Source organism: Adiantum capillus-veneris, chromosome 3 (assembly GCF_014529385.1).
Source record: "Adiantum capillus-veneris isolate H3 chromosome 3, ASM1452938v2, whole genome shotgun sequence".
NCBI classification, from domain to species: domain Eukaryota; kingdom Viridiplantae; phylum Streptophyta; class Polypodiopsida; order Polypodiales; family Pteridaceae; genus Adiantum; species Adiantum capillus-veneris.
Window position 1 is genome coordinate 59,637,008 of NC_140933.1, and position 21,574 is coordinate 59,658,581.

At 42.5% G+C, this 21,574-nt stretch overlaps 1 pseudogene; it reads left to right on the forward strand.

The window, feature by feature from the left end:
* The window catches only part of LOC147460986 (pentatricopeptide repeat-containing protein At2g39620-like), a 204,182-nt pseudogene extending 193,915 nt beyond the window's left edge, over positions 1–10,267 (forward strand).
* Positions 10,268–21,574: the final 11,307 nt, after the last annotated feature.

Consider the following 21,574-nt stretch of genomic DNA (forward strand, 5'->3'; position numbering starts at 1 on the left):
ACCACTTGTACGACTTTGTTTTTGGAAGTAAGGTCTTTACATAGTTCACCTTGGACCTTGGACATTGGATACTACAACTAAGCCCACCACTTGTCCAAGCTATCCTCTATATATAGCCAAAGGGTTTGGGTTTCAAGATTCACCACTTTTCCAACCTTTCTTCCATTAAAGAAAGGAGGGGCATTATAACTAGGTCCACCAATTGTCCAAGATATGCTCTGATATAGAAAGGGGATTTTGGTTTCAATAATCCACCACGTGTTCAACCTTGCAAGACTCAAGGGATACTTGGACATTGGAAAGCATAGTCCTATAGTAGTTGATAGGTGGCAGTGGGTATAACAACTAGGTCCAACCTATGCTCTCATATAGCAAAGAGGCTTTGGTTTCAAGGTCCACCACTTGTCCAACTTTGCTTCCATTAAAGAAATGAGGGGCTACGTAAACATTGGAAAGCAAGGTAGAAAGGTCCTAAGGTATTTCACCTTGGATATTGGGCATTATAGCTAGGTCCACCACTTGTCCAAGCTATGCTCTGATATAGAAAGGGGATTTTTGTTTCAAGGTCCACCACGTGTTCAACCTTGCAAGACTCAAGGGATACTTGGACATTGGAAATCATAGTCCTATAGTAGTTGATAGGTGGCAGTGGGTATTACAACTAGGTCCAACCTATGCTCTCATATAGCAAAGAGGCTTTGGTTTCAAGGTCCACCACTTGTCCAACCTTACTTCCATTAAATAAATGAGGGGCTACGTAAACATTGGCAAGCAAGGTAGCAAGGTCCTAAGGTATTTCACCTTGGATATTGGGCATTATAGCTAGGTCCACCACTTGTCCAAGCTATGCTCTGATATAGAAAGGGGATTTTCGTTTCAAGGTCCACCACGTGTTCAACCTTGCAAGACTCAAGGGATACTTGGACATTGGAAATCATAGTCCTATAGTAGTTGATAGGTGGCAGTGGGTATTACAACTAGGTCCAACCTATGCTCTCATATAGCAAAGAGGCTTTGGTTTCAAGGTCCACCACTTGTCCAACCTTACTTCCATTAAATAAATGAGGGGCTACGTAAACATTGGCAAGCAAGGTAGCAAGGTCCTAAGGTATTTCACCTTGGATATTGGGCATTATAACTAGGTCCACCACTTGTCCAAGCTATGCTCTGATATAGAAAGGGGATTTTCGTTTCAAGGTCCACCACGTGTTCAACCTTGAAAGCCTCAAGGGATACTTGGACATTGGAAAGCATAGTCCTATAGTAGTTGATAGGTGGCAGTGGGTATTACAACTAGGTCCACCACTTGTCCAACCTATGCTCTAATATAGCAAGGATGCTTTGGTTTCAAGATCCACCATAATTTCCAACCTTGCTTCCATTAATATAGCAAGGAGGATTTGGTCTCAAGGTTCACCACTTGTCCAACCTATGCAAACCTTTTCCATGTTGTAGCATGATTTTTTGTTTGAAGAGTATTTTTCTATAACTATGGATTTAACAATGTAATCTTTTTCACTTACAGGATGGACTTTGAATCTGGGGAGAAAGTACATATGATACTTGACAATGAAATTGTTGGTATTGGCTGTGTGTGTAGAACAGATCCAGATTCCACTTGTGGTGGTACAAAGATAGGGCAAGGAAATGTCTCCATACTAGTGGAGGAATGCTTGAAGGATGTGGTCCTACCTTTTCCTACAATGGATACTTCATCTCTCCAAGGCTCATTATGGAGTGTTGTTCGATGGTCAAAGCTTCTTTTGCAATCTTTTGTATTAAATGGGAACTTAATTGATCCACAGGAAAGATACAATGGTGATGAAGAACATGATCATTCTGATCCTCTAGTTACAGATGCAATACCTATGACAAGCCCAGAATTTGAAGCAATGATTCGAGAGTCTTGGAGAAATCAGAGGGTCCTTTTAAAAGATGATACAATGATGCAAACCATGAATGAAGGGACCATCTTATATGTATTTCCACATGATTATGTCAACTTTCAGGAACTTGGTCCTGATTGTGTGGGTGTGGGTATTGAAAGAGAAAATCCAAGCATTGATGATGTGGTTGAAGTGGGTAGCATCACTTTGCTAAAGTGGCCCATCAAGCAGACAACAATGTTGAATGGGAGCCCATTACAACGATTTGTTCCTGTTGATGGCATGCATGCTACATATGAGGATGTATCCAACGATGACAATGTTGTAAAAAAACTTGATGGGAGTAATGTTGTCCAGTTGTCAAGGAAGAGACGATACACTTTCATGAACAAGACTCAAAAATCAAAAGCAGCACCAGCTTCGACTTTTTACCTTTCAAACAAATCAATTCAAAGGGTATCATGCATTGATTGTTGTGCACAAAAATGTTGCCAGTTTGCATATCGTGATATGGTGACCAGGTTACGACAACAATTTTGGGGAGAGTCTCAAAAATCACGTACTAATTATGTTTATGATGTTCTTTCTATATGTTATCAGAAAGATGAGAAGTCACGATACCGATTCAGGCTAAATGGCTCTATTGTTTGTTGTAGAGCATGGTATGAGCTACATGGAATACCAAAGACATCATTTTATCGATACAAGGAGAACTTTGAAAATGGTGTGCGCCAATATTTACATGGGAACACATGTACATTGAGAAGGGGACTTCAACATACTAGTTTAACAAGAGCACTACTAAATGAGTTTGTGGAAAACAACTCTGAGAAGATGCCACATAGAAGTAGAACACTGCTAGATGGCTCAAGAGAGACTCAATTGGTGATTCCATCAACATACAAACAAGTGGATATTTTATGTGAAATCAACACGACACTTGACCAAATGGGCTATGAGAAGAAGCTATCCCAATCTTCTTTTGGTAGAATTTGGAACAAAGAGTACCCACATGTCACTTTAACAAAGACGAGTGAATTCTCTAAGTGCAATATTTGTAGCTCAATCAAGGCAAGGTTAGAAGCTAAACCTTCTCTTGAAGAGAGAGCTCTTCTCTTGAGGGAGAGAGAAGTTCACATGGCACAACAAAAGAGTTGCAGAAGCCTATATTATGCATGGCGCACGTATTCAGAAACTCAACCACAAAAATATGTATGCATAATCCATGATAAGATGGATCAAAAGAAGACTGCCATTCCTAGATTACGCATTGTTCCCAAGGGTGTGGATTCAGGATATAATTTGCAGGTGGCATTGATTGTCATAATCACTCATGGACATGGAGAAGGTCATTACGGACACTTTGTCTTGAATGGTTTGTAGCCATCTGATCCAAATCTTACAATTGGCTCAATTGCTAATTGTTTACATAACCTAGAGAGGATAGATAAGCATCCTCTTGGTGATCTAGTAACAAATGGACTTCCAAGGAGCAATATTTCACTACTACATGCTTTGAACTCAAGGGATGCTTTGGACTACCATAACTTGAGTGATGGAAAAGAGCCCATTGTGCAGTCGTCAGAAATTGCAGAAGAGGAATTGGGGTCAACATTTCGCAGATTGCCAGAGAACTTGTTGCTACAATTGGATAATTGTGCAGGGGAAAACAAAAATCGATACTTATTTGCCTATTTGTCAATGCTTGTTGCAAGGGGTGTTTTCAAAACCATCCAGCTGGGATTTTTAATGGTTGGGCATACACATGAGGACATAGACGCCATGTTTAGTAGGTTTTCAGAGAAGCTGAGAGTTACAAAAACCTATACTTTGCCACATTTGATGGATACATTACGAAACAGCTCATCTTCATCTCCAGCTCCATTTTTTCTCACAAAGATCCCCGATTTCAAGCAATATTGTGATGGCTATCTTTGTGATGGACAAGACATACTTGTTGGACATTCCAAACCGCTTCAGTTCAGGTTCTTTATGCAGGATGAGACACCAATGATGCAATATAAGGCACATGTAGGTGTATCAAGTTGGAGTGGAAGTATTCGCCTTTGGAAAACAGACACAGAAGGCAAGCCAATGTTACCACATGGAGATCCACCTCTAGTACAAATGGCGGAGTATGTCAAGGCCCACGAAGAAGTCATTTTGGGGCTAAAGAACTATATAAAATTTTGGAAAAATTTAGGGAATGGTTCAAGTATTCCGCGATATTATAGACCCGTGATAGATTATTGGAGTAAGGTAATTGAAGAGATTGGAAAAGCAATCATATCAGAGGGAGTCTTGTATGAAATGTTTTGGCCAAAAACTCAAGAATATTCTCACCTACAAAGCACTACAATGAATTTGCAACAAGGAGCAAAAAGATTCCTAGGCCTTGAAGAGTTGAACGATCATTTTTATGGGCCTCAACGAGATAGGCCAAGGGAAAAGTTTGACCCTATGTCTGATGTGCACCAAGGTGACTTTCTTATGCTTGTTCCGAGTGACACAGAAATCTATCCAGTGTGGCTTGCAATGGCTATATCTGACATTGATAATGAGCCTACATCACCAAACTACAGAAAACTCTTGATTCAATATTGGGCACCTTGCGCGAGAAAAAGTGGGATGACAGATACTCAAGCTTACAGCAATTGTTGGAAGGGTTATTGGGCTGTCAACTATAAAGACCCACAAGTGTGGGAAACTGTAGATGCAATTGTTTGGTCCTGGAGACCCAACAAAGAAGGACCATTTTCTAGAATAAAGATTCCACAAAGGCATGCTCTAAAAGCCAAAGAAGGCCTCACTCGTGCACATCAACCACACTTGGATCAAAGTTCAGATATGGTATCAAATGTGGAGTAGAATTATGTGGAGCTTCTATTGTGACTATACTAGTCAGTTTGTAAACAAAATCTTTTTTGTATCTTCCTTTGTTTTATGTAATTTATAAATATTATTCAAATCCATGTGTTGTACATCCTCTTGACTTTTGGTGTTTATCAACACCACAATCCTATGAGATTTTCACTTTATTTACTAACCACACACCTCAATTTTTCCCACTTTAAGTGGAAAATTCCCAAATTACATGAATTTAGTCGATTTGGAGATTCCCATAATGTGAGATTTTTACCAAAATACCTAATATGGTCTTCTGTTCAAAGTTCTCTAAACTTAATGATTGAATGATGTAATTTTATTTTGGTGATATGATGTAATTTTATTTTGTTGATATGATGTTGTCATACTCTGATAGAGTCCTACTACATGGAACACATAATAGCATAGACAGGACCATCTGGCTATTATTACACATAGTTATGCTATATAGCACTCATACTGCAAGAAATACTATGACATGATAGCATAGATAGGGAGATTGGCCTCTTATTACACACACTTACGCTATATGGCACACATAGTGCTCTCAATATGTAATATAGCTCTTTCACATACCACACATCATATCATAGACAGGAACATTGTGCTATGTGATACACACACTTTTACTGTATAGCACACATGTTGCTATCTTACTACAATAGAGTCCTTTTATAGCATAGACAGGGACATTGGGCTATTATTACACACACTTGTACAATATAGCACACATAATAGCCTAGGTAGAGACAATGGACTATCTTGACACATTACTTGGCTACATATCACATATAGTAGCATGTACACAACTCCATAACACCCAATGGGTAGCTATTCATAAGAGTGAGATGATTGTAAGAATGAGACATGTTTACCTGAGATTCATCAAGAAAGTGAATGGGATGCTCTTGATAATGTTTTCTTCCCAATCGTTTCCGACAAATATCTTGGCTAAATTTTTTCAAGGTGCAACATGTTCACAATAGTAACCTCATTATCTGAAATGTGTGTGATTCTATGCTATGTGCTCTGTGTGGTTGTGTTATATGTGATACATAGCACAATGGACATGTGTAAGGAGGTACTGAATGGTGAAGGCTATATAGAACATAATATAAGCGTGTTAAATAGGTATCATGCTGCTTCATAGGGCATGGCATTGTAAATGGTTTCATGTAGTTCCGGAGATAAATAATATGTCTTTGAGGTAGCATCTACCAAAGGCATGTCAAACTTGATTGCCTGAACAAGGTGAGAGTACAGGTTAGTAACTCCCCTATCATCAAGTAGAGTGTAGTGATTTGGGTCCCCCTCTTGCTGTTGATAATAACACCCTGTGACAACATAAGTGTTTTTATCACATTTGCTTTTCCACTTATCTCTTAAGATGCAATCTGTCATCCATTTTCTCTTTGTACATCTCAAAAGAAAGAACTCTACACCTTCTGCATTGCCAGCGTCTGCATTGACTGTAAAGTTATCACCTTCAATGAGATACTCACTCAGCATATCCTGAGATCCCTCAAACATTGCAGCTTCATCTTCTGGTACCTCATTCTCTTCTGCTACCTCAGAGAGTGGTTTCAATGCCTTATGTGTCCACTTGCCTGCATATGATTTGCTGGAACAAGTCCTCCAATGGCCCTTCATGCAAGCATCACAAAAACAAGAAAGCCGCCTGGTCCTTAATTGAGTAGGATCATGACAACAAAAGCCTGAAATGCAATGGAGTGATCGAGATCCTGGTACTCTCTCACCCCATAGATTAGACCTGTCCACTTATGTCTCTTTACTAGCCAAAATTTCCTGTTTATAGTAGGACCTGCTTTAGTGGATTGTGCATAAGAGCTACATGCAGCATTGGACATTATTCTCGTCAAAAATGCAACCACGTCTGCAGCTTGCCTAAGAACAACTCCATTACTCTTGAGTTGTTCATGTGTAAGGGCTCTCTTTATCACAGCGCCAGCGCCATCATGCTCCCCCTTGCCATGGCCAGAGCCAAAAAATTCCATGTCATCTCTGTACCTGTTAGTTGGTAATATCTAGCAACAAAGTAAAATGGCCTTGCAGCCTTGAATTGCAAGACTGCACCATCTGACCACACCCAGCGCTTCTTGAAATTCAGCCCCTGGTCTTTAAGCCACTGATCACAAAGAAGAAAACAATGTTGGACAAATAGCGTATCATGTTGCCTATCATCGGAGATGTAGAAATGCATATGCTTGATAATACTGTCATCTTCATTGTCACACATGTACGTTATGTGAACAAGGATGGTGCATTGATATGTATGCCAATGCATGGATTGTACTTCATTTTTCTCTTTGAACAAGTAATTTTCAGCAAAGTCTACTACAGATATAATGGTATCTGAAGGAAACACCTTCAAACATTCTCTGTATTGATGTGCCTGCCATCTGTAATTGAAATTGTGCTCGATGAATATTCTGATGTCGTCTTTTATCCTCCCTATCAGCTCACTTAAAGCCACCTGTTTGAGTGACAAAATCTTTCTCTTACTTAGACCATGCTTAGTTTGAACTTTAATGTCCTCGAAGACTTGCAGTGGAACTGTCTTTGTCATCTCTGCAAGTTCTCGTGGACAAAGGCTGAGCTTTTCCACACCACAGTTTTTGCATTGGCCCATCAAGCAGGTGTGTTTATGGAACATATCCCCCTCAGCCTTTGTACATACACATGATTCCCACAACTTCGTGATCCCTGAAAACGAGTGCTTAACGGCAAGACATTCTGCATTCACCCCATCTGATTTGCAAACATTGCATTTACATGTACATGACCTCCCATGAAAACCAAAAGCAGATAAGTGCATAACATTAAATGCATCTTTGAGATACATCAGCTTGATATGATAAACACAACAGCAAGTATTTCGATCTTTCAACTTTCGCACGAACCAAGGCTTCAGCTTCTCAAAGGACCTTTGCCCAATTGTCACATGTGGGTGGCTATCTTTAAACTTCAAGAAATACTCTGTTTGCTTGAAAAAAAATGCATTATAATTACATTTTGCTATATATCACACATAATAGCATAGCTACAGATGCATTGGTATAAATACACATAGCTATGCTACATAGCACAGATAATAGCATAGATAGATAACTCAGCTTTCATTACATGCTCAATTTTGTTATATAACACATAATAGCATAGATAGGGATTTTTAGTTGTTATTACACACACATCACACACGTCTTCTATATAGCACACATAGTGCTCTCATATTATAACACAGTTCTTCTACATAACACACAAAAGAGCATAAACAGGGATATTGTGCTATTATTACACATATCACACTCTGCATAGCACACATAATAGCATAGACATGGATACCGTGCTACTATTACACTAACGTCTGCTATGTAGCACACATAGTGCTCTCATAATATTATAAAATCTGATAGCACACATAATACCATAGATAGGTATATTGTGCTATTGCTATATAGCAGACATGATGTTGTCATACTCTGATAGAGTCCTACTACATGGCACACATAATAGCATAGACAGGACCATCGGGCTATTATTACACATAGCTATGCTATATAGAACTCATACTGTAAGAAATACTATGGCATAATAGCATAGATAGGGACATTGGCCTCTTATTACACACACTAACGCTATATGGCACACATGTGGTCTCAATATGTAATATAGCTCTTTCACATACCACACATCATATCATAGACAAGAACATTGTGCTATTCTTACACACACTTTTACTGTATAGCACACATGTTGCTATCTTACTACAATAGAGTCCTTTTACATGGCACACTTATAGCATAGACAGGGACATTGGACTACACTTGTGCAATATAGCACACATAATAGCATAGGTAGAGACAATGGACTATCTTGACACATTACTTGGATACATATCACATATAGTAGGATGTACACAACTCCATAACACGCAATGGGTAGCTATTCATAAGAGTGATATGTTTCACTTGAGAGTTATTCATTGTAATAATGAGACGTGTTTACCTGAGATTCATCAAGTAATTGTATGGGATGCTCTTGATAATGTTTTCTGCCCAATCGTTTCCGACAAATATCTTTCTTGTTTGGAGACACCCTATTGTGATCTATCCAAAATATAATAATTGTCTGCTTCAATTCCTCCGATAAGGACCCAGCATTTCTAGACTTCCTTTTGCATAAGTCAAACCTCAGCGACTTGACATAGGATCACTGTCAAGTCTACCCAAAGCTGAATATAAATTCCTTGGATGAACATTTAATAGCTTTGCCACTTTATATAGAGTAACACCTCTACCTTGGCTCCCATTATCATGCAGTAATCCATTCACCAGCATGCTGAATGTGCTTCGTTTTAAAAACATCTCGTCAGCTAATTTTGGAATCTTTAATTCAAGTAAGGAGACCTTGAGTGCAAAAATAAGGCCATTTGCAAGAAGATACAAATCTTCACAGAATGGGAAGATTCTATCATCATTGAAAACACCTTGAAGAATTGCATTCTTATCTTCTTTCCCGTAACTATGCAACTGTCTCACAATGTGTTGAAAAATAATTTAATTACTATGTTGCTTCTTGTCTTCCTTTGTGTGTACATCAATGTCCTCCCTATGACAATCTTCCGCTCCAATGTTGACGCTTGGCTGTACTTTCTTTCTTGCACGACATCGCTTTCTGTACTCACGTTTAGCCTGTGCTTCATACTTCCTCACTGCAATAATTTCATCCTCATTTAGACAAGCCTTTCTCTTGGAGTGCACCTACGTATGAATGGTGTCTATTCCATGTGCCTCATCATAAAATCCATCGTCCACCATCCTGGAACAGTCTGCAGTAGTTTGAAATGAATGAAGTCGTACAAAACTTCCTGATTGTAATAGTGAATTGAAATCCAGTTGTGCTGCATTGTTGAGTTCAAGAAGCTCCATTGCTGCTTGTGAGGAGGTATGAGCTGGAACCAAAGCAAGAGGAAGGGAGTCTCCATCATCCATATTCTGAACAGGAGAGTAGGAGAGAGAGAGAGAGAGAGATGGAGATGCGCATTGGAGGCCATCTGAGAGAGAGAGAGAGAGAGAGAGAGAGAGAGAGAGAGAGAAAGGGAGAGAGAGGGAGAGGTCCACACGTGCTAACCGCTCCATGTCTTTCAATCCGAGTAGTGGAGTCGTGAAGTCAATTATCTTACCTATATTCTTTTAAAAATTATTGACTTAAAAGCCCAGCTATGGTGCCATCCATAGCATCATACTTGGTTTCCAAGGACACCAAGTATTTAGACACCATTCTATGCTTTCACCCAATAAGAGCAGGGCTAGAAAGCTCGAGACTGTTTTTAGCAAATGCAATGCAAGTGTATCTCCATAAACTCAATCACCTATACTTTCGTCTTGAAGGCCATGCTTACATTTTGGGTATGTGGCTCTCACAAGTTCTCGAGGAGCTTCTTGTGCGGAGTATGGACTCTTGGAATGCACTGATTGCAAGATTTTCCCTAGTGTCATGGCCAAAAATCTCCTGTCTGTTTTCAGCATATGTGGCCTCTTGGAATGCACTGATTGCGGAAGGTGCACAACAAGAGCAGTACTGTCTTGGTCCATATATATATATGTGAAGCGAGTGCTCAAGGGCCTCTCTGCAAATGGAATCACCTATGCATGCATCTTGAAGGATGTGGCTCTACGCAAGATACTGATATGGGCACAAGAATTCACAACTACATTGTTAGTCAAAGGCTCTTCAAAAGAGGTGTCGTGCTTGGCACTGCCTTGATCGATATGTATGGGAAGCGAGGCCCTCTCTCCAAATGCAATCATCTACGCATGCATCTTGAAGGCATGTGGCTCTATGCAAGATGTTGATATTGCCACAAAAATTCATAATTATATTGTTAATCACAGGCTATTGAAAAAATATGAAGTGTTTGGCACTATCTTGGTCAATACATTGGTGCAACCAAAGTTGGTATGTGCTAGGAAGTGTGCAATGCAATGATGTGTATGCTGGTAGGTGCATGGCAAAGGGCTAAAACCAGTGTGGGAGACCTCAGCCGGACAGTGGCAACGGAAATGCGTGCTTAAAGGGGTTTTTTAGGCCAGGGGGGCCTCCAAAGTGGGATAATGATGACGGCAAGTCAAGGTGTTCAAAATGCGAGAAATATGTCACGAAATGTGATGTTCAAGATGCTCTAGAAGCTCGTCCAGATGGCTCGCCAAACAGAGTCCCGGTGTGAAAGTTATGATTGTCCGAAGATGGAATGCTTTGCAGGTCCCGACGAGCAGAGCAGGTACAGACAGGTGGCGAAAAATGGGATCAATGGATACACGTGTAAAGCTCGAGCTGTCGATCATGCTGGTCTTTTCGGTTCGTCATTCGGAGCTCAAACGGGCAAGTTATGGCCTGAGGAATATTTGTCGGGGGTCAGGTATGTGCTCACCGGGCCATGTTGGTAGGCGCGTCGATAAGAGTTTTTTGATCTCGCTCGAGTTCTGGAAAATCCCATGCAACATGGGGCGTCAGTCAAAACTTGCGGATCACTGATCAGATTCATGGGCATCACAATACGCACATCCGGGTGGCAAGCAATCGTGATAAAAAAAGATCAAAAGTGTTTTTTCATTTTCGGACGCATTGTCCGGGGCTAGCGTGGCATCGAGTGGTGGATGAAAGCAGAAATTTGGAATCGCTATAGTAAAGTTCCCATGCAATGTGATCGAGAGAACCCATTTTGGCGAATTCGAGTGCATGGGGCACCGACAGCGCGCAAATTAGGTGCTAAGAGCCCCTTGTTTGTAAATTCAAGGGAAAAAAAGGAAGGCTGGACTTGGAAAAAGGGCAAAAAGGGTAAGCTTACAAGAGGAGGGCCAAAAAAAATAAAAGGAAGGGAAGGCTTGAGGAGAGGTGCCATTGCCAAAAAAAGAAACTCTTTCTTGGCCTTCAGAAAAAAAAGAGAAAGAGGTGAGGCAAGGGTGCAGCGATGGTCGGAGCCGGCATGGGTGGTCCGTGAAGCAGCGAAAGCCTGAAGGCTTGGAGGAGGAGGGTTTTTTTTTGTGCGCTCGGCAATCGAAGCCGGCTTGAAGGGCGAATCATCGTGAAAGAGTTCAAAAGAGCAAATGCCTTGCAAAAAAAGGAGCCAACGAGGGCTTCCATGAGGAAGAGTTGTTATGCGGACGAAGATAGAAGTGGATGTTCCCGTCAAGGCATGTGCCGACGGAGTCGAGTGGCGAGGGAGGTGTGTGCCCCTATGTATGGATTGGTGATGGCCATGGCGCGACCTAGAGCAGGCCACATGAGTTTTGTACATTGTCACTGAGGAGCACATTGATTGCTCCCTAGTGATGTGTTTGTGAGCAAAAATGTGGCAGAGTGTTGGTCCGATTTTCAATGGTGATGAAGATGCGGATGAATGGCTGGCAAATTTCGAGTTATTTATGCTCTCATTGCAAATGTGGAGTGATGAAGAAAAGCTATCGACACTGCCGTTGGTGCTGCGAGGTAAATCAAAAGCCTGGTTCGATGGTTTAGAAGCTGCAAACAAGCAGGATTGGGTTGGTTTTCAAGAGCAGTTTCTTTGCAAGTTTTGCAAGGTGGTAACGGCTACTGAAGCGGATACAAAGATTAAAGAGCTACGACAAGAAGTACGTGATTATTTTGATGCTTTTGTCAGTAATTTTGAAGCTTGTTGGAGTGATCTGGTTGTTGCCACCCAAGTGGTCAATGCGGATGGTTTCAAGCTGGAGAAATTCCTAGCTTGCCTATGTCCTCGAGTTCAAGATCAGGTGGATGATGGAGAGCCAAAGACTTATGCCGAGGCAGTTAGAGTTGCCAGGGTGAAGAGCAGGAAAACGAAAAGAAAGCTGGAGTTAGGCTTGTTAAAGCCTGCAGATTGTGTGTATGTTGAAGCAGCAGTTTGTTCTATGGGCCCGTCGAGGATGGTGCCAATGATCCAAAGTGTGGAGGCTGTTAGGGTAAGACCTATGATTGACTATGTTCCTTGGGAATTACCTATTGGTGAAGCGTCTATGCCGATTGTGGAGGAGCTTGTCAACAAAGATGAGCCTTCTATTGAAGAGAGCTTGTGTGTAGAAGAGTTAGCAGATGCCAAGTGTCCAGTGCAACATGACGAGGTGGAGCCTGTTCTTGTGGAGTGCTTGTATGAAAGGGTAACAGATCGTGGCCAAATGGTAGGTGCAGAAAGGTTGGGGTTGGATGATGAAAGTGGGCAGGATGATGGTCCAACTTTTGTGGAGAAGCTAGAGGATGATGATGCAGGTGCCGAATTGGCCTATGGTGAAGATGATGAGGCTACAAGCTCAAGCTTTTGGGAAACAAGCGAGGAGGATAGAGATACAAGTTGCGAGGCAGAATCCAAAGAGTCGGTGCCAGTAAAGGTAAAGTTATCTTTGTATATGCATAAGGATGTGGTGGTTGCCACTATAAAGGATGAGCAGGTGATAGCATCAAAGCTTGGAAATGGAGATATGCAGGTGAGGGTGTTGTGTGGCACCATGCTAATGACGATGCTCATCAAGGTAGCTGTGGAAGGTGCTTTGATTATACAACATATACAAGGGTTTCCCAAGAAGGAGAGTGTTGTTGTGGCTAAGAAAGAAGAACAGGTTGAAGAAGATGGCAAGGGAGAGGCATCGGATACCTGTCGAAGGGAAGAGCAGCTGCAATCGCCTATCGATTTCACAGGTAGTGCCTTGGATGCAGGTTCTTTTGGCCAGGAATGCATTGAAGATAAAACTGACTGGGGGTTTGATGACCCGGTGGGTGAGATGGATGAAGAGACACAAGTGCTTGCTGGGAAAGCTTTAACCAGAATGCAGGTGATACGAGGGTATGTCCCTCTACAGCTGGCGGTTTCTTTGGGAGAACAAAATTCTGTTGCTATGGTGGTATCGACAAAGGCATGTACGGAGGTGAGTATGGAAGTGATGGTGACCGGGGTGCCTGTGTTGAAAGCGTTGCCCGCTAAGCGGAGTGGTTCTTTTGAACATGAAGAAAAGTCCAAGGGTGTGGACTTGTTCAAGTTGTCAAAGGAAGTTTTCGTATGGTGGTTAAAGGGGATTCTGATAAACGCAGCTGTGCAGTGGGTTGTCGAGCAAGTACAAGATTTTCTTGAAGAGGATCTCGCTTTATATGGTTGGGAGGGAGGGCATGGTATGTTCAATGTGAATGATGATGTGCACTCGGAGAGTGGTGATGCTTTTGGTGGTGTTTTTTTGGAAGTGGACAGTGTGCCTATGGATGCTTGGAGCAATGGAAGCATGGCGAGAACAACTTATGTGGATTGTTGGCTAGATGCCTTGGTGCGGCACTATGCGAGCATGTTACAGGTGGATGGACGAGATCAATGCTAGGTGTTTGATCCAGGTGGATATGGCAGGTAAAGCAGGAGGCTGGGCAACCCGCATGAACAAATGTGGCAGGTGACAGATGCCAAGTTTTGTACATATGTTAGGTGGTTTTGTGGTGTGCCAAGAGTTTGTTTTGGTGTGGCAGTTTTTTTTAGTGCAATAAGCCTGTTTATGGTTGAACATGAATGTTCAACAAGGGGGTGGGCAATGCTGGTGCAACCAAAGTTGGTATGTGCTAGGAAGTGTGCAATGCAATGATGTGTATGCTGGTAGGTGCATGGCAAAGGGCTAAAACCAGTGTGGGAGACCTCAGCAGGACAGTGGCAATGGAAATGCGTGCTTAAAGGGGTTATTTAGGCCAGGGGGGCCTCCAAAGTGGGATAATGATGACGGCAAGTCAAGGTGTTCAAAATGCAAGAAATGTGTCGCGAAATGTGATGTTCAAGATGCTCTAGAATCTCGTCCAGACGGCTCGCCAAACAGAGTCCCGGTGTGAAAGTTATGATTGTCCGAAGATGGAATGATTTGTAGGTCCCGACGGGCCAAGCAAGTAACAGACAAGTGGTGAAAAATGGGATCAATGGATACACGTGTAAAGCTTGAGCTGTTGATCATGCCGGTCTTTTCGGTTCGTCATTCGGAGCTCAAACGGACAAGTTATGGCCTGAGGAATATTTGTTAGGGGTCACGTATGTGCTCACCGGGCCATGTTGGTAGGCGCGTCGATAGGAGTTTTTTGATCTCGCTCGGGTTTTGGAAAATCGCATGCAATGTGGGGCGTCAGTCAAAACTTGCGGATCACTGATCAGATTCATGGGTATCACAATACGCACATCCAGGTGGCAGGCAATCGTGATAAAAAAAGATCAAAAGTGTTTTTTCATTTTCGGACACATTGTCCGGGGCTAGCGTGGCATCGAGTGGTGGATGAAAGCAGAAATTTGGAATCGCTACAATGAAGTTCCCATGCAGTGTGACCGAGAGAACCCATTTTGGCAAATTCGAGTGCATGCCTTGACGGGAACATCCACTTCGTCCGCGAGGGAGGTGTGTGCCCCTCTGTATGGATTGGTGATGGCCATGGCGCGACCTAGAGCAGGCCACATGAGTTTTGTACATGGTGTGTAAAGAAGCTGTCATTGCCGATTTTTTTGGTGTGGTCTTTCCTCCCTTCCCCCCTTTCTTCTTTGCTCGTCTCTAAGGTGTGTGATGCCAGTGTGTGTGAGCGTGTGCGTCCCCCGGGTCCCCTGCGTGTGTGAGAGAGAAAGAGAGAGAGGTGTCGATTTGTGGAAGAGCTGGAAGCAGGCAAGATCGGTGTGATCGCTGTCCGAGGATTGTGCAGAGGGTTTGTGCATTCGGTGAAGTGCAGGCGAGGCTCTGCTAGTGTGAATCGTCTTTTTTGAAGGTGTTTTCGAGAGGACAGGGTGCTGTGAATACCCTGAGCTATATAGGGGCCATTGCGTGTGTGTCGGGTGTGTTCCGCGTTTCCCCTCTCCAACGTATACCAAAAAGTGCTTGATGAGCTTCCTGTCTGCCAACATTGTTTGCGGGATGTGCACAAGAAGAGTGGCTCTAGAGGCTGTTGAGAAAAGACGTCATGCTTAGGACTGTGTTGGTCGAGATGTATGCCAAATGTTCTGAGCTTGAGAAAGCACAAAAAGTGCTTGAGGAGCTTCCTAACCAGAATATTGTCTCTTGGAATGCACTGATTGCGGGATGTGCATAAGTGAAGCAGTCCCAAAAAGCTCTAGGATATTTTCAAGGGATGCAAAGTATGGGAATGCACTGGTTGTGGGATCTCTCACCCGAATGTCGTCTCTTGGAGTACATTGATTGCGGGATACACGCAACAGGAGCAGGGCCAAAAAGCTCTCAATTGTTTTCAGGGGATGCAAAGTGGGGGCCTCTCTCCGGATGGAATCACACACGCATGCATCTTGAAGGCTTGTGGCTGTAGTACTTAAGATGTCGATATGGGCTTGAAAATTCTCTTTAATAGTAGTTGTTGCAAAAAATTGCCGTGCTTGGCAATGCCTTGGTTGATATGTTTTCCAGCGGATCTGAAGTGAGGGACTCTTTCCAGATGCAATCACATACGCGTGCATCTTGAAGGCATAAGTTTGTACACAAGATGCCAATGTGGGCCTCTCTCCATATGGTTTCACCTACGTGTCTAGATTGCAAGCATGTGTCTCTATGCAAGAGGCTGATACGGACACAAAAGATGAGCTTTTTATTGTTGTTCAGAGGTTGTTAAAAAAAGATGTTGCGCTTGGCACAATCTTGGTCGATAATTATGACACGTGTGTTGCGCTTCAGAAAAGTGATGGTTTCTCACCAACCGAAGTCTCTTGGAGTTCTTTTATATCTAGCTATGTCAAGCAAGAGCAGGTGAGGAAGCTTTGAAATTAATTTCAAAGATGCAATATGACATGGGCATGTTCTTCATGACCATTTTGCCCGAAATATTGCTTGTCGAATGCATTAAATGATGGGAATGGTGTCTCTTTCAATGCATTGGTAGCGGGATACGCACTGCAAGAGCAAGCCCAGAAAGCTCTAGGCTATTTTCATATTTCTATCTGTAGTGTGGACTCCTTTAATCCACTCACTATGGGATGTGCGCAACAAGAGCAAGGCCAATGAGCGATACAGGAAAGAAGTTGTGCTTGGCTTTGCCTGGGACTATGTGTACGTCACATATGGTGATCTTCAGAATGCATGAAAAGCCCCCGAGGACCTTCCTGTGCGGAATGCCGCCACAAGATTGCAGAAAGGGTCTCTATCCAGATGCAATCAACTACGCCTACGCAGGAATCTGGAAGGCGTGCGGGTCAATAGATGCAATCACGTATGTAGCCATAGATATTAGAATTCACGAAATGATCGCTAGTCAACGTTTGTTGGGAGTACAATTTCATGCTTGGTGGTGGTTTGATCGATATGTATACAAAATGTGGTGTCCTCACAATAGCACAAAAACTTCTTGAAGGGTATCCTCCTTGTGGTGTCGTCTCTTGTAGCGGGTTAAGTGCAGGAGATGCCCAACATCATTGATGAAGGAAGTCCACTAGCGATAGACATTCAATCTCGTGGTGAGTAAGCATTATCATTTTTTGATTTTTGACACTGAGAACGCAGTTAACGAACGTATTGAAAGTTGCACGCTGCCGTGGGAATGGCACGTTCCCTCGTATTATAAAAATTGGGAAAGATTGTGCAAACTGTCCCATGCAAGGAGACTTGCATGTTTTCTTTTTTTTTTTAACATAAAAAATAGAACAACAAACAATGAGATTGACATCTTGTATGATCATGAACATTGAGCTTGACAAAACTCTTAACACTCCTTGTGGTTTTTGGCGAGGTACCCCTTTGAAGCATTACGATCAGTAGCCAATTTTTGTGGAGGTACACCACTGAACCACGACGATCGGTATCCCAAACACTCTCAGGTAAAAAAATCTAACACTCTTTCATGAAATCTCTCTCTCTCTCTCTCTCTCTCTCTCTCTCTCTCTCTCTCTCTCTCAGTTTCCAATATTTTGTTCGATCTCAATTCGATCTAACATAGCTAACGAAGCACTCTAGTTGTCTGAATTTTGCAACATTTAAAACTGCAAGATATTGGTAAATCGTTGTGTAGTTGCATAGGTTGTAAATATATAAACACTTGTGAAATGAACCTTGCTTTATTTTGCACTATGGGCGGGCCACGTGATTTCATCACTTGTACAACAAAGGGTTGCAATAATCCAAATTTTCTTGCAATACAAGGGGTCCCCCCCCCCGCCCCCCCCCCCCCTACTTCCTAGCATGCAATTGCACTTGGCGCCTCCACTTACGCCTTGAAATCGCCCCTTTTTTAAAATATTAGGACTTATATGAAGCGCCCAATTTGGGTGTCCTTATTCCTAGCAATGTTTCGATGTTAGAGCGAGGTTTACTACAAAATTGTGACGTTTTTGTTGGAAAAGGAAAAATTAGACATGTGCCATTCTAGCCTCACATATACACTCCTCATACTAGTGTCATATTGGTACATACTAGTGTCATATTGGTACATACTGGTAGGTTCTTCAATTTATAAGCTAGAATCTATCCGGATGCCATTCCGCACAAGGTCTCCCTTCATTGTTACCCATCAAAATGGAGATGCCTAGACTCGAACTTTGAACATGACATAATGAAAGCTCGATCTGATGCTACTCAAGCCATCCAAACATATGAGCACGCTGCAGCTCAAGCCTTCCTTCATCTTACATAAAAATATATCTCTGCCCCCATGCGCTCATGCTCAACCTGCTCACAATCTCCGCAACTGCTCGCTCCGCTCCCTTTGCCTTGCTGGTGTCGACGACTGCGTTCCCAATGCATCCCAGTTGTTGCCCACGCGTTGACAAAAGGCTTTCTCTGCTTCACTTTTGATTAACAGATAGGGCATCACCTCAGATTCGTGTTACAACGATTTTTTTAAAAATCGTTGGCACATACTAGCTTACTCAAAAAGAATCGTTGGCACCAAGGTACTGGTGGTTGCGTCATTAATATATTGCCTAGAATCTTGTGCAGATACCCTTTGAGATTTATTTCATTCTCCTCATTTTGGAGCAAAAGCTCCTCTCATTATAAGGAGTTAAACTCAGGCGTCGACAGAGTAAACTAATCTTTACTCTAACCATCCCAACCGGAACGGCTCGGTGTCTTAGTCTTGAACCCTTATGTATATAAAAAAAGTAAATGCGTCTGTCCTGTCCCTTCACGTCTGGAAAAGTAATTGCGTCTGTCTTGTCCCTTCACGTCTGGAGCTCTTCATGGTCTGCCTCGCTCTTAGCTGGCGCCTGCCTGTGCCCCTTGCCTTGACGCCACAGGGCCCCTTTCAGCTCGCTTCTTTCTACTCCTTCTATCGTCGTACGCCGTCATGCACCTTTACCTTCAGGGCATCTTCAAAAGATTCCAACTAATGCATCCTTTTGCAAAATCTAGGGCACATAGTAGCTTACTCAAAAAGAAAGTCATTTCTTTTTTCGAGGTCCTCCCCTTTATTCCCGCACCCTCACCCCACCAAAAATTCATGGGCTCTACCCACGAGCGCGCAGAGAGAGAGAGAGAGAGAGAGAGAGAGAGAGAGAGAGAGAGAGACTCTGCTATGCCATCCATCTTCACCTCTTCCCCCCATCACCTTCTTGTGCTTGCCTCTCACACGTACGGAGCGGTTCCCTTATCCCCGTCCTCAACCCCTCGGTACGGCTCCTGTCTCAGCCTCACTGTGCATGGCTTTGAACGCTCCATATCCATGACCTCCAAGCAATAGGAGTTGGCCTATAGCGTCGAACATCTGTGGAGTAGACTTAGGTTGTTTTCTCAAAGAGAGAGAGAGAGAGAGAGAGAGAGAGAGAGAGAGAGAGAGAGAGAGAGAGAGAGAGAGAGACCTCTCCTATGAATTGATTGCGGAGGGAGGGGTTTGATTAACACCCTGCATCGAGGGCATAAGAGAGAGAGAGAGAGAGAGAGAGGTTTTGACACTCGAGAAGGTTGTAGAGGTAGGACAGAAAGGAGTCCGCATGCCACCCACAAGTCGTCGGGAGGGGGCGGAAGAGAGAGCCAAGTGTCCATGTCGCTTATTTTTTCCAAAGCCTGCGTTGCCAATCTGATGTCCCCACGTTGCCTACCTTCCATTAAAACAAGGTGAGGAGGCACGAAGGCATGCTAAGTTAAGGGGAGACGAGAGAAAGTAAGTTTAAATATGTGCTTATAATCACATGGAATTTTTGTTTTATTTATATATAAAATTGTATGATCTATTATACATATATAATCACAAGTAGTTTATATATAACAAAGAGCCCCACTTAAATAATGTGAAAGGTGCACATTGCATATCAACAGTTTGAAATAAAATAAAATGAGAAAGAAGTTTAAAAAAAACAATAAAATTTAAATTTACAACACAAAAAATATTTTAGTGCTTTTTTCATAAGAAAATATATATTGAATAAATAATAAAACGAGATAGTGAAATGAAGTTTTATGAAGTTTGTTAATGAAAGGACCTATTATCAGTACCTCATATCATGGGATCAAACTCTTATGAATACACTTTTTAATCCAAAAAGATAAACAACTATGGAAAATAGCATTTAGAAGACTATGATGTCTTTGTTTTTTTTTTTCAAAACTCACAATTGTGAGTGATTGTATTATAATGTCGTAGAGAAAATTACAACCTTCACCCTCAAGCTCTTGTCGAGCCTTGAAACTCCAGAATTACATCAAATTCAAGCTGACAAGTTATTATCAAGAACTCATCCGAATGCCCCAGGTTTCCCTGAGATAGTCATCCGAGTGGTGACCTTTACCTATCACATATATAAGCTCCTCAATATAATCACTGAGAAACTAGCCACAGAAAGGTCGTTATCAAAGACGCAAAAGTTCATGGCCTTCTAGATATTATGGAATGGTGCCAAGGGACTAGTGAAGATCTCGCACACAGGTTCTTGTAAGCCTATGATGTCTTTCTATTCACAAGACTTTCAAGGCCCCTTGGAACACTTGTCAAGCAATGAAAATTGAACGACCGTCACCCATAGTGTACTAAGGCCTTTAGTGGGCCAAAAACGGCAACTTCACCCCCGATTTTCTTACAATTGTGCACACATACCTCACACCAGTAAAGAAATTTAGTTTCTTTGTTGGATGCTGTCCCAATGTACTCTCCCCTACGGGCAAGCCACCGAGACCCCACCGGGACCCTTCGCATGTGCGCCGGCTAAGAGAGACAAGCACCGTTAGCCGCACAATGTTATGCTCCCACATGGTGGCACACCACCTTGCCACATGCAATGCATCACCGATTAGTGTTTCCCTTCACCCCATAACAAGCGACAGCATCTTCGACAAATTCTCCCCTCCGTTTTAATTTGGTGACACGGCGCTCTCCCCCTCGCTTGCGGCCTACACACATGGTTGTTAGCCTCTCTCTCTCTCTCTCTCTCTCTCTCTCTCTCTCTCTCTCTCTCTCTCTCTCTCTCTCTCTCTCTCTCTCTAATGAGAAAATTACCAAAATACCCCTCTAATTTGTGGAAATTCCCAAAATAACCCTCAAATCTCAAAACCCCCCCCCCCCTCCCCCCAGCCAGCATATAGAAAGCCATTAGCCAATTTATAAATGGGTACATTGACAATGGTAAAAGTGAACCCCTCGTCTATACAAACAACAAAACCTCATTTACATGTGTAGCCGCCTCCATGAGTCTATGAAGATTCAAACTTCAAAGCTCAAGGCCTACAAATCCCTTCACTTAAACAAGCTCAGAGCTCAATAAGTTGCTCCGGAAGTGATTTCCTATGTAGTAGGTAATGTCTAGCCATGTTTAGGAGGTATAGATTTCTTAAATCCCGCCTTGTAAGTGGATGGATAAG